This window comes from Terrapene carolina, unplaced genomic scaffold, assembly GCF_002925995.2.
Source record: "Terrapene carolina triunguis isolate 2854851 unplaced genomic scaffold, T_m_triunguis-2.0 Scaffold141, whole genome shotgun sequence".
Taxonomy (NCBI): Eukaryota; Metazoa; Chordata; order Testudines; family Emydidae; genus Terrapene; species Terrapene triunguis.
In genome coordinates this window covers 9,685,602-9,701,899 of record NW_020664492.1, presented here as the reverse complement: position 1 = coordinate 9,701,899, position 16,298 = coordinate 9,685,602, and the positions used below count along the sequence as shown (strand labels likewise).

Genomic DNA, 16,298 nt, shown 5'->3' with positions numbered 1-16,298 from the left:
GCTCCTCCAGCTGCGGCTGCTGGCCGCGCTGCGGGCCGCCTTGCTGCACTCCTCCGGCCGCGCCCGCCGCCCCCCCATTGGCGGCTGGCTACGCTGTGGGCCGCCCTGCTGCGGCGCCCCCCCCCCCGCTCCTCTGGTCGTGCCACCCCCTCCCCGTGGCTCCTTCCCCTGCACCCCACTAGCTATGCTACTGGGTTCCTTAAGTACCTTAGGATGAATTTCATCAGGCCCCGATTACTTGAAGACATCTAGCTTATCTAAATATTCTTTAACCTGTTCTTTCCCTATTTTGGTTCGTTCTCCCTTGTTGTTAATATTAATTGTTTTGAGTACATGGTCACCACTAACTTTTTTAGAGAAGAGTGAAGCAAAATAGGCATAATTATACCTAAATATTTTCTTAACTTTTATGGCTAGTGCAGTCTCATTGATCAAGCATGACATTGAGAGCTAGGAACTTTCAAATTCTAATTCAGGTCCTGCCACTTTGCGGTCATGAGAATCTCAATTAATCTGTTTCAATTGCAACACCTGTAAAATGGAAATCTCTCCTCTTTCAGAAGGATGTTGTGTGGTCTAATAATTGTCATTAGTGTCTTTATAGCACTTTGCATTTTCAAACTACTTTATAAGTGCAAATACTGCAATTATTGTGGCAATGCAGTACATACTGCTAGTGCACATCTGTACAATCTTAGATGAAACTGAAATTGAATAGATGCCATTAGATGGTCTTATCAAAACCATCAAAATGATAGCTATTATAGACAATATCTGAATATAGGACCTGATTCTCCACTGCCTTGCACCTGATGCAGTCAACTATACCTATAAAAAGCAGTGTAAATGTACCAGAGTTCTGCATTCACACTTGAGGTGGTGTTTTATATCCACTTTGCTCTCAACAGTGCCAAGGAGGAAACTGAAAACACAATGTGCAAGACAGTAAAGACTCAATTCCACAGTGTATATAATATACTTAATTTTATTAATTTAGAATTAAATTTAAAATTTATAGTTTAAAAAAAGCTTGTTGAAGTATTGAAACTTTATAAACTTTCAAAAAAAGAACGTAGAGACCACATACAAGCAGTGATTATTGTACTGATACAAGTACATATGCATCGCATCTGAAGACAGTATTTGTCTTCATCCTATTTGTAACTAAACAGTCTGATATATGCAGTTCAAAATTAAAAAAGGAAAATACCAAAGGGACACTTAAATAGTGCTCTTCTTAACAAGAGGTCTCTGTCTGGCAGATATGAAATCTGTCTACTTTTAATGTCTCTCCATTTTATAGAGAGACTATTTCTGTGGCCCCTGATTCATAACAGAACTAGAAAGTGAGGAACAAATCTGAAGCAGAAGGGATTTTTGAATGCAAGAAAAAGAAAAAAAAGATGCTTATCATTTTCATTATACCCACATGCTTTTTTTCCTGAACACATGCACTTCATTTTTCAACTAAAATAGGCATAATATTGTAGTACTGAAATAAAAGAACAAAAGAATGTAGCTATTTAGGGTAATATGTCAGCTTCCTGGCTACAGTTCTGCACTTCAGAAAGTGCTTTTAGTAAGGATTTCTCAGTATATTTCTTAGTAAACCTGACAAGACTCTTTCAGAAAAGAAGTGTGTTTTAAGAAGAAAGTGTAGCTAGAGCTCTGATTCTCATTTATTAAATAAATGAGGTCCAAGGTAAACTTATAGACCAATATTTCGCCTCCCCTTGCAAAAAAAAAATACTTTAATATATTGCACCTCAGAATTTGTTTTTATTCGGGACAGCCCAACTTTCTGGTTGGAGAGTACACCCGTCCGGTCTGCTGACAAAAAAAGGAGATGGATTTTTAATCAAACTACAAAGAGTCCTTTGAGACTATTGGGTTGGCGTGTTTTTAAAAAGGCCTGCTTCCAATGGTTTGACTTAGAGGTTGAGTAGGATACAGAAGAGAATAGAGCTTTAGGAAACTCCATGTATACTAGATCTAAGTACAGAGAGTCAAATAAAATTAGAATGGATGTTTGTTTACTGTCTATGTCCAACAGACGTCATTAAATAGTGTGTCCTGTGCTGTCTCTGTGCCTCATTTAAACCTAAAACTCATCGGGGAATGCTGACAGGTGTCAGGTGCACTTGGAGATAGTGATTTGCTAACTTCTCAGTCATCTTGCTTAGAAACAGAAGATTAGACACTGGGTAGTACTGGAGAGATAGGTTGCATCAAGAGTTGGTTTCATTAGTACCAAGCTTGAGTAAATGTGGGTGACAGACCACTCTCTTTCAACAACACTGACCATAGGGTCAACGAACCTGATATTAATATCAACCGGTTAGCAGCATCCCAGGGGCTCTTAGCTATCCTTTAATAGCCAGGGCCATTATGTGCCAGAGTTGTCAGTGGAGAATCAGATTTCCTGTGCTGTACTGTGCCATGTTCCGAGAAAGGGTGCTGCATGCCATCTGAATGTGATTGTTGAAAGCTTGAGACTAGAGTAGCCATCTCAGACATGCATGATTATTTCTGTAAAAATAGGCCAAGATAGTTCCACAGAGAAGGCATAGAAATTTAAAGTATTGGTTGTGCCTTTCACTCTCCATATCTGTATTTTCTGCTCTTGGTGTTGAGTATCTATCCTTCATGTTTTTTCTGTGACAGGTCATCTGAGAAGCTCTATAATCTGTGGGACAATGAGAGTGGGAAGGGAGTGTTTCTACCTAGCATGCCTTTAGATCTGTGTGACTTAACTTCTTGGCTTAGTAGGATTTTCCATTAGAAGTTTTAAGAAGGTAGGTGGGAACACACATTCTATGGTGGGCAATCAAAATTGGGCCTTTTGCTTGCTAAGAAGTGGGAAAGAGCTCAGATATCAGCCAAGAGGAAATGATTGTCTGATCAGGATGAGGATGCAATGCTCTGCACATCAACTGATGCCTTCTTTGAAAGCAAGAGAAAAGACAGTCATGTGGTTAACAGACTGACTGGCAGCTCAGGCGATCTAGGTTCCCTGCCTCTGTAAACAGATTTCCTACCTGGGCTTTGAACCATCTCTCTGTGCCTAAGTTCACCATTTGTAAACATGGAATACTGCCCTAACTCATAGGGATGTCGTGAGGGTAGATCCACAAAAGCCTGGAAAATGCTCTAATACTATGATGATGAAGGCATAGAAGTACTAGAAGCATAAGTCTTAGTTAATAAGTGGCCAATGTGTCCCTCACCAAATGTTGGCCATCTGGGGCACTGGTCACTTTTCAAAGGTAGAAGAATGCGTGTGCTTCAGTCTCTATGGCTTTGAATTGTATGTTCAGTCCAAATTTCAACCAGACAGAGGCAGTGATGGCGTTCTAAGATCAGATGCCATTTCTTGTGTCTTCGAGGCTCTCTGTTTTTGATTATTTTGTTTTCAAAGTGGGTCAGGAGCTCTAGATTTCACACAAGACTGGGGTCTCACCACAGGTCCCAGGACCATTCAGCTTCTCCCTCTGCTGAACAACAGTCTTCACCACTCCCACCCAACAGTATCTATTGCAGAACAGGAGTCCCAGGCATGGTTACAGCTCCCTGTCTCCTCCTCATCTATGTGAAGAGAAGAAGCGTTTGCTGATGCTAAGCTCTCACAGAGCAGCATCCATGAGTAATGCTCTGGTTGTCTATGAAAATGTCCCATGCTGGCTTCCCATAGAGCACTGAGACACGTTTAAGGTCTCGGTCCTAAGTACTCAATGGCCTGGGCTTAGCCTACCTGCAAGATAATCTAAAGGTCTGGGTCACGGACTGTGTCCAATAACTCCACTCCTCCTTAATGGAACTTCCTATTGTAAGGATAAATCTGTGCAGGAGTCTGAACTTTCTTGGCATGTGGTCTGAGACTGTGGGACAAACTCCCATAGGAATTAAGGACCATTACAAACCTCAACATCTGCTCCTGCAGTTATGCAACTTTGCCTTGTCTAACAAACACTAAGCTGTGTGTACATTTAAACAGACACACAAACACCCCCCCAACCAAAATCCTACCACAATAACACAACAACGTATACACAATTTTCCCACTGGAGAGAGGATAAGAGAAGGAACAAACCACACGGTAGATCAGAGGTGGGCAAACTATGGCCCACAGGCCGTATCCGGACCGCGGGACCCTCCTGCTCGGCCCCTGAGCTCCTGGCCCAGGAGGCTAGCCCCCGGCCCCTCCCCTGCTGTTCCCCCTCCCCTGCAGCCTCAGCTCACTGTGCTGCCAGCGCAATGCTCTGGGTGGCGGGCTGCGAGCTCCTGGGGCAGCGCAGCTGCAGAGCCCGGCCTGACCCGGTGCTCTGTGCTGTGGTGTGGCTGCCTCCAGCCACCCGGTGCCACTGTAGCACCACCAGTGCTCCAGGCAGCGCGGTAAGGGGGCAGGAAGCGGGGGCGTTGGATAGAGGGCAGGGGAGTTTGGGGTGGTGGTCGGGACGGGGGTGGATAGGGGTCAGGGCGGTCAGAGGGCAGGGAACAAGGGGGTTGAATGAGGATAGGGATCTCGGGGGGCAGTCAGGAAGGAGGGAGCGTTGGATGGGGCAGCGGGGGGCAGTCAGGGGCAGGGAACAGGGGGGTTGAATGGGGATAGTGGTCTTGGGGGGCAGTCAGGAAGGAGGGGGCGTTGGATGGGGCAGTGGGGGGCAGTCGGGGCAGGGGTTCTGGGGGCAGTCAGGGGACAGGGAGAAGGGGTGGTTGGATAGGGCAGGGTCCCCGGGGGGGGCAGTCAGGAATGAGAGGGGGGTTGGATGGGACAGCGGGGGGCAGTCAGGGGTGCGGGTTCCGGGGACAGGGAACAGGAGGGGGTTGGATGGGGCAGGAGTCTGGAGGGGGGGGGCATCAGGGGGCGGATAGGTGGAAGAGGCTGGGCCATGCCTGGCTGTTTGAGGAGGCACAGCCTCCCCTAACCAGTCCTCCATACAATTTCTGAAACCCGATGCAGCTCTCAGGCCAAAAAGTTTGCCCGCCCCTGCGGTAGATGTTAGTCACATTACTTAATGCATCATTGGAAGGCACTCAAATACTATGGTCATGAGAGACAAAACAAACTGGGCCTCTGACAATGCTGATACACTGCCCTGTTTTATTTTATATAGGTTCTTATACTGCCAGGCCTGGACTGCACTGTGGGCCTCCCTTGCACTTTAAACGTGTTGCATTGAAAAGTGCTTGGTGTTGACCTAACTTTGCTCCCACTGAAGACAATAAGAGTTTTGCAATTAGCTGCTATGGGAGCAGAGAGAGGCCAAAAGTGAGCACTTTTCAAAAAATCACACCCAGAATCTGCAGAGAGAAGAAGAAATATCTTCTGACATGTACCGTAATTTAAATGCTTCATTCTGGTTACCGGATCATATGCTCCATTGTGGTGCTCCCTCTATATTGTCAACAAAGATCTTGTAAGATCCTGAAGTGTCTGCTGGGCCAGTTGTTCTTTTTATATCTTGCAGCCTGTGGGACTTTTTCAGGTGAATGACTTCAGGACCCTCTAAAACAATTCTGATCCCCAGGAACTTCCAGAGTGTATGACTGGTAAATTTGCTGAGATCTTACAATGGGCAAAACAGGATCTCAGAAAAGATAAAAAGATATGCTAGATCAACAGATTGCTGAAGTTTAGGAAAGGAAAGAACAGTCCAGAATGGAAACCTAGGAATTGCCATTCTGGATCAGAATTGAGGTCCACCTAGGCCAGTTATGGCTCTAGGGCAAGCTGTTCCTTTGATCCATCACTCAGTCGCTCATTAAGCATCCTTTCATTTTACAGGCCCATATCTGTACTACACTTAGAATCCTGCAACTGACCCCGCTTTTAGACTGCATACCCAGGTCACAGGACCCGGCGCCCTCAGAAGGTCCAACTGGGTTCTGGCACATGCTATAGACTTTTTTCAGGACTTGTGACCAGTATGAAAATGCAGTGTCAGAAAATAGTTTGTTCAAAACAAATTATTATTTATTTTTCCATAAGAACATAAATGGAGAGGAAGGGCTAACTCCCTTCACAAGACACATCCCTAGTGGTCTAATATATGTGAACCCATCTACGTGAGAGATACAGGATAGATGATCAAAGTCACTGATATTTCTTGATATGATAAAGTACTTAGCACCTCCTGAATTACTAAATGAACTTGGCTCTAAAGAGGTGTCTCAAAGCATCAAGACATGCAGTTCTAGGCATGCTAGCACATTCAAACACAGCCTGATAAAACAGGGTAAAAAGAGCACTATATAAACCATTGCATGCCTATGGAATAAAGCTCGGTAAATTGGAAATACAGGAGTGACAAACTGCAAAGTTTTAGCCACCAAGTGTTCAGACATTTCCTATTCATATATTGTTATGTATTGGTACATATGAAAGAGCATAAACAAAGGGTAATCATAAATGGTAATTGTATCAGGTTACAAGGGTGGGTGTGCATGAGGTGGAAATGCGCATCCAATAGAAAGTGGTGCAGGTGGGTGGGTGAAGAGTTGTTTGTTTTTTAAATAAGCTGGAATGAGATTAATACCATGTAAATTAATTTCTCAGGTATACCTCCCTATGAGGTGGTGAGACAACGCTGAAGAAATAAACAATTTAAAAGGGGGATAAGAAAGTTATGAAACAGGCAGGAAACAAAATAAGTCAGGAAAAAAATAAGCTAATATATTCAGTGAAAAATAATCAAATAATCAATAATAGTGCAAATTGAAAAGCAATAATTTGGCCAAAAACAAAGGAGTGCTAGTAAAAGGTGAATGTACACAATATTGCAAGAAGACAACATGACAAAAAAGCCAGTGTGATTTTGAGTGCATATCCAGTGGCACAACGCTACATACTGTCCTTTGGAGAAGCAATAAAAATAAGTAAGGGCTGGAGGGACTGAATTATGAGGAAAGACTGAAAGACCTAAATGCATGTAACTTGCTAAATGATGTCTAAGGGGAATATGATAACACTACAAATATTTGGAGGATGTAAATATCAAGGAAGGAACAGAATTATTTAAGGTGTTCTCCAAGGGGATACGCCTACACATACTGGAATAAAAATGAGCTGCTGGACTACCATAATAGTGGTGATGGGTGTTACTATGGTACTCATGGGCAAGCTCAATCAAAAGGCAGTGACATAAATGCTACTCCTAGAATCACAGTGGATTATCAGTGTATTCCCAGTACCTCTCTCACTACACATAAGGCACATATGACTGTGGAGAAGCATATATTGTCTTTCAATTGTGTCTTTTATTTAAAAAAAATCTGATTTTGGAGGGTTTTTTTGGTCAAAAACAATTTTTCTTCAAATTTTTAATTTTTCAATGAAAACCCAAACTTTTGTTTTTTTTCATGAACATTTCTATGTTGTTGAAAAAGCTATCTTCCATCAAAAACATTTAAATGGAAAATTGTAAACCAGAAGAACTGAATGCAAGGCTTTAGAATTGACGTGCCATTTAAATCTCAAACATACGTTTATTATGGTAAGACTATAACTCAGTATGTACCCATAGCCAAAATATGTGCAATAGTGCAAACAATTAAATGGGTACCAAACCTCTCCACTTTTTCCAAATTAAATGGGTACCAAAGCTCTCCACTTGCTATCACATTTATCTTTTCTTACACACACAAAGAAAATCTGTTATTATATAGTATTACTTGATAATTTCACCGGACGATTTAGGGTGACTTAAATGGGAACAGACCTAGGCCAACATTAAGAACCATTGCACACATTATTTCTTTCAAATGACTTTTCAGTTGATGGGAACGTTTTGAAAATGATAAAGTAAATGAGAAAGTTCATTTAACCTGATCTGAGTGCACTTGTACTCTCTATACCAATAAAGATACAGTACATAATTGTGTTTACAGGTGTCCTTCAATCCACAATTACCCTTTGAATTCACACCCACTTTTTTTCTTCCTTCAACCAATTAGAATCTGTTCAAATTGGAAGTTGAGTAAGGATTTTGGGCTAGAATTTTAAAGATATTTAAGCACCTAAAGATGTAGACTGGTGTCTAGTGGGATTTTCAGAAGTGCACAGGTTCCCATCTTTCATTGATTTCAGTGGGAGTTGGGCAACTAGATGCTTTTGAAAATCCTACTAGGCACCTACCTGCATCTTTAGGCACCTAAATGTTTTAAAAAAATGTTTTCTAAAATCTGGCCAATAGGCCTTTCCAATACTGAGTGTAACAATGCCTAAATACCTATAAAATCTGGGTCTTCAGTACTTAGAAATGTACTTGTGATATTTACAGATCTGTGGTGTGTGTGCAAGCTGCACACTGCTATCCTACCCAAAAAGATATGATTTGGCATTCAAACCAACTGAATGATGTTGAATAGCAGCAAAAATGTCAGACTTCTTTCTCATTTGTTCCAGGACTTCAAAATACAATAGGAATTTCTGCATAAATATAGATGCAGAAATGCTTCTTATTAAAATGACTATCCAAAGTGTGGCGTGTTTATAGCACTCATTACACAATTTAAAAAGAAATTCATAAGGCACAAAAGCAAGATGACTCGAAACTTCAGTAATTTCAGTTTAGGAACTTTCTAGCAGGAAGACATAAGAACGGCCATACTGGGTCAGACCAAAGGTCCATCAAACCCAGTATCCTGTCCTCTGACAGTGGCCAATGGCAGGTGCCCCAAAGGGAATGAACAGACAAGTTGTCATCAAGTGATGCATGCCCTGTCACCCAATCCCAGCTTCTGGCAAACAGAGGCTAGGGACACCATTCCTGCCCATTCTGACTAATAGCCATTGATGGACCTATCTTCCATGAATCTATCTAGCTCCCCTTTGAACCCCGTTGTAGTATTGGCCTTCACAACACCCTCTGGCAAGGAGTTCCAGAGGTTGACAGTGCGTTGTGTGAAAAAATACTTCCTTGTGTTTGTTTTAAACCTGCTACCTATTAATTTCATTTGGTGGCCCCTTGTTCTTGTATTATGAGAAGGAGTAAATAACACTTCCTTATTTACTTTCTCTATACCACTCATGATTTTATAGACCTCTATCATATCCCGCCTAGTTGAATCTTTTCCTAGCAGAAAAGTCCCAGTCTTATTAATCTCTCCTCATACGAAAGCCGCTCCATACCCCTAATCATTTCTGTTGCCCTTTTCTGAACCTTTTCCAATTCCAATTTATCTTTTTTGAGATGGGGTGACCACATCTGCACGCAGTATTCGAGGTGTGGGCGTACCATGGATTTATATAGAGGCAATATGATATTTTCTGTCTTATTATCTATCCCTTTCTTGATGATTCCCAACATTCTTTTCGCTTTTTTGACTGCCGCTGAACATTGAGTGGATGATTTCAGAGAACTATCCACAATGACACCAAGATCTCTTTCTTGAGTGGTAACAGCTAATTTAGACCCCATCATTGTATATGTACAGTTAGGATTATGTTTTCCAATGTGCATTACTTTGCATTTATCAACATTAAATTTCATCTGCCATTTTGTTGCCCAGTAACCCAGTTTTGTGAGATCCTTTTGTAGCTCTTTGCAGTCTGCCTGGGACTTAACTATCTTGACTAGTTTTGTACCAACTGCAAATGTTGCCACCTCACTGTTTACCTCTTTTTCCAGATCATTTATGAATATATTAAATAGGACTGGGCCCAGTACAGATCCCTGGGAGACACCACTATTTACCTCTCTCCATTCTGAAAACTGACCATTTATTCCTACCCTTTGTTTCCTATCTTTTAACCAGTTACCAATCCATTAGAGAACCTTCCCTCTTACCCCATCACTGCTTATTTTGTTTAAAAGCCTTTGGAAGAGGGATCTTGTCAAAGGCTTTCTGAAAATCTAAATACACTATCCACTGGATCTCCTTTGTCTGCATGCTTATTGACCCCCCCAAAGAATTCTAGTAGATTGGTGAGGCATGATTTCCCTTTACAAAAACCATGTTGACTATTTCCCAACAAAGTATGTTCATCTATGTGTCTGACAATTTTGTTCTTTACGATAGTTTCAACCAATTTGCCCGGTATTGAAGTGAGGCTTACTGGCCTGTAGTTGCCAGGGTTACCTCTGGAGCCCTTTTTAAAAAATTGGTGTCACATTAGCTATCCTCCAGTCATTTGGTACAGAAGCTGATTTAAATGATAGGGTACAGATGTTAGTTAGTAGTCCTGCAATTTCACATTTGAGTTCCTTCAGAACTCTTGGGTGAATACCATCAGGTCCTGGAGACTTATTACTGTTCCGTTTATCAATCTGTTCCAAAACCTCCTCTAATGACACCTCAATTTGGGACAGTTCCTCGGATCTGCCACCCAAAATGAATGGCTCAGGTTTGTGAATCTCCCTCACATCCTCAACAGTGAAGACAGAGGCAAAGAATTCATTTAGTTTCTCCACAATGGCCTTATCTTTGAGTGCTCCTTTAGCATCTCGATCGTCCAGTGGCCCCACTGGTTGTTTAGCAGGCTTTCTGCTTCTGATGTATTTAAAAAAATGTTTGCTATTACTTTTGGAGTCTTTGGCTAGCTGTTCTTCAAATTCTCTTTTGGTCTTTCTAATTATATTTTTACATTTCATTTGCCAGAGTTTATGCTCTTTTCTATTTTCCTCATTTATCTTTTTAAAGGATGCCTTTTTGCCTCTCCCGGTTTCTTTTACTTTGTTGTTTTACCATAGTGGCTCTTTTTTGGTTCTCTTACTATGTTTTTTTAAATTGGGGTATACATTTAAGTTGAGCCTCTATTAAGGTGTCTTTAAAAAGTTTCCACGCAGCTTGCAGGGATTTTACTTTTGGTGCTGTACCTTTTAATTTCTGTTTCACCAACCTCCTCATTTTTGTGTAGTTCCCCTTTCTGAAATTAAATGCCACAGTATGGCCCACTGTGGAGTTTTCCTTACCACAGGGATGTTGAATTTAATTATATTATGGTCAGTATTACCAAGCGGTCCAGCTATATTCACCTCTTGGACCTGATCCTGTGCTCTACTTAGGACTAAATCAAGAAGTGCCTCTCCTCTTGTGGGTTCCACCACTAGCTGCTCCAAGAAGCAGTCATTTAAGGTGTCAAGAAACTTTGCCTCAGCATCCCTTCCTGAGGTGATATGTACCCAGTCAATATGTGGATAGTTGAAATCCCCCATTATTATTATTATTATTATTATTGAGTTTTTTATTTTAATAGCCTCTCTAATCTCCCTGAGCATTTCAGAGTCACTAACACCATCCTGGTCAGGTAGTCTGTAATATAGCCCTACTGCTATATTCTTATTAAGACTAGTAATGTATCAAACAAACTGCAGAATGTGATCACCATATAGAATCACTCACAGTTTCACAATGCCCAGTGTCCTGGACTGATTATTTCTGGTGTGACAAACCACATTTAGAAAATATATTCTGATACTAGTAATAATTAGAACTGAATTTTATGGTTTTTTTGCCATCAAAATGATGAGAATGGAAGAAGGAATTACTGGCACATTATGTTCCATTACAGTTATAAGTCTAGGACAGATAACCCTCAGTGCTTGCTTTTAAACATGTCACCCTGGATGTTATTTTCAAGGAGTTCAGTTTGATGTTAAAAGACATGTCATAACTTTGAGAATCCAGGCTCCAGCGTCCCAGAAATCTGTTTATATAGCTCATAATGTAATTACAGCTACCTTAACACAGATGAGGCAGAAGGCAGCAATATATTGAAAACTAATTGAAAAATGCAGTTGTCCAGAAGCACTTGCAGGGAAGAGGTCTCTGAAAAGCTACGCAAAGCTTCAGAGTTTGAAGTGAAATTTTTGATGTTGTCACTCTCAATCTATTGAATGGCTGACAGACAATCAAACCCGTCTGGCTGGCTGGCAGCTCATTTTGCTGGCAGGTGGCAAACAATTAGACACACCAATTTGTGCCTCCTGATGACATTAAAGCATGAAACTAAGTTGTATGCAGGGCCTAGTGATTTGTGTGAAAGCATTTCAAAAATAATACTCTTTGCCGTGGCAACTCATTTCAGACTGCCACCTCCCATTATAGCTTTGAGCAGTGAAGATGACAGGCTTGAGTTACGTGCAGCGCAAGGCCGCTTCTGTTCAATCCGTCATCAGCGCCCCTCGAGACCTCAATCCCCTCCTTTCATCAATATCACCTCATCATTTACATTCGATAGTACTTGACCTGCTGCATACATTAACTACACAGAAGTCTCATTTGATAAAATGTGCTGGAACATGTTTTGTGCTTTTACATTTCATTTATAGTTATACAAGTTCTAAGAAATAATGCACTGCAACACATATATACGTTACTCTAAGCAAGTACCATTGCCAATTTTGTTATTAAAAAAGAAACATTCAGTGTTATAAAATTGTATTAGATAATAAAAGTGAACACTGCTTTGAATTTATTTACATGAGTTTTGGTAAATTTTCATTTGACCCCCCAATATATATAATAAGAGGTTGCAATTTTAAAAAAAATTGCTTTAAAAGCACACAGCTCTTCAAAAAATAGTTTAATTATTTTACCATTATTCCAGTGGTTTCTTTTATAAGAATCACCATAACCCCCAATGTAAGAAATATTTATCTTGTAGCACCTGGTAATGTACATAAACTTTCAAAGAAAATACCATGTAAAATATTAATTGTCTCCAATTTCTTAAATAAACTAATAAACAAAAATATACCTACAAATCTATTACAGATTTTCCAACACAAATAATTATTTTAATACTTTCCTTCTAGACAAAAAAGGTTTTTAGGTATAGCCTGGAAACACCAGGACAGAGAACAACTAGCCTGCAACTTCAGTCTTTCAAAGATAATAGAGGAAGGATAGGAGGAAAAAATCCACAAAGCATTACAACCTAAAATACAGACGTATTGTTTCTAAGTGGCTCTCTTAATGCATTTCTATGCCAATCTCTTACATATACTTTTAAATCTACTATCAGGTATTTCTCAGCCCATGGGTTGTAACCCCCAAAACAGGTTTCAGGAAAGTCAAGGTGACCCTCTCTCTTTCTCCATTTTATAGTCTTCCATTTATTTTTTTAGAAAAAAAAAAATGTCTCCACGGCCTATGTCTCCTTACAGCTAGGAAGATAACATTGAAAACATGAACTAAGTGCAAACTGATGCCATGATACCTGCCTGAACCTGCGGGCAGCCCACATTAATACTTTTGGATATGACTGTTCCATTCATCTCTGCCTAGGCCCTATGGACTCTGATACTGCAGCCATGACATTTGGCATTTTTTCCAAATTGTCATGGAATTCAGTATTTTTCTATTCTGTCATATATAACATTCTGGTTTGTCTCCCTGCCCTGCTGGGACCTCCCTGCAGTGGTCTTTTGGTGTCCCAATTGGAAGTTAATTAGATTACAATGCATGTTCCCTACACTGTTCCATGGAACCAGGCAGCAGGGTGTCTTTTTTCCTCTCTTCTATGGATCTATCTATTGCAGCTTTCCTCTATGGCAGATTTAGATCAAAGCATGCACCAGGATGCTTGTCAGGAACCACAGTACTTCAAAGGAGCCACTGCAGCAGATGACAAGGGAACCTGAGCACGCATAAAAGCATGGAACACTGAGCTATTTGGGAACCAAGAATCCATCTTTACAAAAGAAAACCTTTAGATTCTTCTAGTGAAAGTTTATGGGTTTACAAAATCAGAAGACAATTTTAATAGCAATACCATATACACAAAAACCCTCTGAGCATTTCCCAGTAACACCAAGTGTAATAGCCAAAGCTGCCCAGCCTCACATAACTGGGGAAAACACTGAATGCTCCCTGTGTCTCAGATGGGGGAAATCTGCTGCTGCCAGTCAAATTAAAGCTGTTCACTTTTTCCAGTGACTAATTTATAATAGCTACAAGAATTGCTATTTAGCCAAGTAAGGACAACTAGTACTACTTAGTACAAGTGAATGAAGATACAGGTGTGTCTTCTTTTTCCAACTTTTAATATCTGTCTGGTATGAGTGGGAAGGAATCAAACACAAGAACTTCCTGTTTTGCTGTCCACTGACAGGATATGCTACATTCCTTGCTGAATACGGCTCTGCTGTTACAAAATACTTTACTGATCAGCACTGGCCTTCTCTGAATTATTCTTTCTAGAGGTGGAATGTGGTATGTGTCAAACTGGGATTTGTCAACGTGTATCAGGAGCACAGTCTTGTTGCAACCACCCTGCCCTTCCCATATTAGTAAGTGGGAGGGAGCCCTCAGCTAAGGGGGGCCCCAGACCTCCCTGATGAGGGTAAGGAGAGGATGTTGGTATAGAAAAGATTGAGAACCACTGATCTACACTTGGACTAAATCCTGAGATAATCTGCTTTGACTAGCAGGCAGTGCATTCAAAGATTGGGACTCAGTCTTTTCAGTCACTCTCTTTCACTGAGCTCTCTTGCTGATTAAGGAAGTAAACTGTGCCACACATAAACCTAGTGCAGCACATGCTGTCAAGTGCAGCGTTACAGCAATGCCACCCTGCACAGTAAGGGGTAGAGTCAATGGTCTGCCCATTTCCCCGCTCCATTACATCCCGTCTCCCACACATGCACTGAGCAATGCAGATAGCAAGTGCAGGGGCACCTCCTCACGCACCTGTGCCACTGCATTAGCCAGGACACAGTTTGACCCTGTACTATTAAGAAAATAAAACCAACAAAATACTTAATGTCTATACAACATTAATAAAGTTATTAAAAAGCTGACAATTGCATATAACCTTAGGCCCTGAATCTGTATTGAGAACCATTAATGTAGATGCACAAGTTTGCCTGGAGTCTCACAGAAATTAATAGGATTCTGTGCGGGTGAAGATTCTGATGAAGACTTAGAGCCCACATGCAGTGCTACAATCAAAAAGGAAATTTAATATGTTAAAGTTCGAGTATTTACTATTTCTTAGGCAACTATCATGTAATTTGTAAATAGCGTACATGCTGTACGGATAAATGTAAAAGAAGACAGCTTTGAATATATTTGGGAATATGATGGTTGCTCACACAGAAAAAACCACAAACCTCAAAGGTTTTTCATCTATTTTTCCCCCTTGAAACCAACCCAAATTACCATATGTAAGTTGATGAATGGGAAAAAAAAAAGCTTCTTCCTAATAAAGTAGGCAATAAGTAGATTGTCTCTCTGAAATGATCAAAAGAACGAAGATTTTTTTTGGGAAGACCACATTTCCTTTTTGATATTCAGTCCCAGTCCATTGTCTGCCTCTCTTTTCCAACAGGTACAATCTCATTGTTTATTAATTAGTTCACTGAGGCCGCTTCCAACAATTTTGTCTTATCAGCTTCACTATACTTGTGTAATGAAAAGTGCTTCCTAACATCATATAATAAGTTTTTATCCTGCAATTTTCATTTATCCTTTTTCTCCTTACTATTTACATTAACCTGGAACTATTGACTGGATTTTGTTTCCATTAACATTTTATGGACAATAATTTAATCCTCTATTATGAGAATTTTTGTGTGTATTTCATACATCTGTAGCAGTTTTCCTCTATCATATTTTAAACCTGAAATACTTATTTTTGAAGTACCCTCAGAATTTTTTTTCAGGATGTGGTTATACGAATCGTAAGTAATATAATTTCTAAAGCACTATTTTACAGTTTTGCCACACATCAAAGCTCGTGCTGGATTGTTTAATTATTTGTTTAACTGATTCTTCTCTTGCATACGTTAAGGATGAACACACAATACAAGTAACTCCTTTTTTGCAGGATGTTGTCAATTGCATCTCTCAACACAACTCCTATATTAAGATTTATGCAGCTGGTGTGGTTGCCTCAAATTAAGCTACTTTAACCAGTAGTGTGAGCATTTTCAGTCAACCATGCGAAAAAAAAAATATGGCTCACAATGTAAAATGTGTTCCCTTAAAATATAAAAAAAATTGGGTTTAAAACTTTAAAAATGAAATACAGGAGTCAGTCTCAATCTTGTTCTTATGGAAGTATGCACACAATCTGGCATGACTGATTTCACTACTGGAAGAGGACTGGTATGACAAACATTTGGAAGCATTTTGTTGGGACTTCACACAGCCAGTCTCTTGTATATAAATAGAGACTTTTCCCCATTCAAAATATGGTTTTAAAAGAGAAAAAAAAGTTTTATTACAACAACAGTTCTTTAAAACAGGCTTGTTCTTCCAGCACCAATTACAGTTTTATTTGGTGCTTAGAGAGAAAAACAATGTGAATAACTTTTGCAGATACTGTATGGTCTGGTTTTAGTAATGCCATG

The 16,298-nt window shown here is 40.3% G+C and overlaps 1 protein-coding gene across 1 annotated transcript in view; it reads right to left on the bottom strand.

Moving 5' to 3' along the window:
• The window catches only part of LOC113406807 (neurobeachin-like), a 942,582-nt gene that overhangs the window by 580,512 nt on the left and 345,772 nt on the right, over window positions 1-16,298 (bottom strand). The gene's annotated exons all lie outside the window — the stretch shown is intronic.